The sequence below is a fragment of the Mus caroli genome, chromosome 17, assembly GCF_900094665.2.
Source record: "Mus caroli chromosome 17, CAROLI_EIJ_v1.1, whole genome shotgun sequence".
NCBI lineage: Eukaryota > Metazoa > Chordata > Mammalia > Rodentia > Muridae > Mus > Mus caroli.
In genome coordinates this window covers 62639530-62640642 of record NC_034586.1, presented here as the reverse complement: position 1 = coordinate 62640642, position 1113 = coordinate 62639530, and positions in this window count along the sequence as shown.

Here is a 1113-nt window from a genome sequence, read left to right as displayed (position 1 = left end):
TTTTTTTTTTTTTCCTGGTCTTATAAGGAATTTGTGAACTCTATCTTTGGTATATCTTTTATTAAGCTGCACTGTTTTGTTTAGTCAAGGTAAATAAGTATGTATTTGAATAACTTGGCGTGTCCTGAGTGTTGTGCTATGAGAAGCATCATGGTCTTTCTACACTAATGAAGTGCAAATAAAATTTTGTATTTATGAATGACAGTTGAATTTGCCATGTGTTTGTGCAGTTATAGATTACACGTGCCAGTCTTTTTCACGAGCTCCGCATCTTAATCTTTTGAGTGTTTTTCGGTAAGAAAAGCATTGCTGTGTTCTGTGGGAAACACTCAGGCAGCTTTAGAAGGTTCCGCATGGATCTCTCATACCATCCAGCAACTTGGTTTCTAAGTCTATATGCACTCAGGAAGCAGATCGGGTATTGGACAAACTCTTCCAGCAGTGCCCACAGCGTCAGTCTTCACAGTAGTCGAGAGTTAATAAAACCCCGTGGCTATCAATGAAACAGTGGGGAAGCACACTGATTCAGAAACAGTGAGTACTGTTCAGGAGGCAGTGGCAGAAAGACCACAAGATCACAGCCAGCGTGGTCTACCTAGCGCATCCACAGCAACCATAACTGCACAACAGTCTTGGATCGTAACCCCCAAAAATATGTTTGCTAAGCCAAAGTCGGTCCACAGTATGCTGTTGTGCAATGGTAGAGTGTAAAAACCCTAACATGGTCACCCTAAGTAAAATGAGCCAATTACAGAATGACTACGATATAATTCCACTCTGAGGTATTGTCCTGAAATTCATAGATGGGCCCATGATTATTGGCTCCGTGAAGAGGGCGGGGCTAAGAGCCAAGGTGAAATGGGTGGGGAGGATGATGGGGATGGAGGAGGGGCTGAGAGCCAGGGTGGAATGGGTGGAGTGTTGATGGAGAAGATATAAGGCTGTGGAGATGGATGTTAGGGGTCGTGTCATGCAAAGAATGTGCTTTGAGATACTGAGCTCCTGCACCAAATACAGTCTGGACACATTGACATATAGAGTTCTGAAAGGACTTTTGCAAGTGCACCGTAGTCTACAGTTAGTCACCTCCACGCCCACTCTGTTCTTGCATAC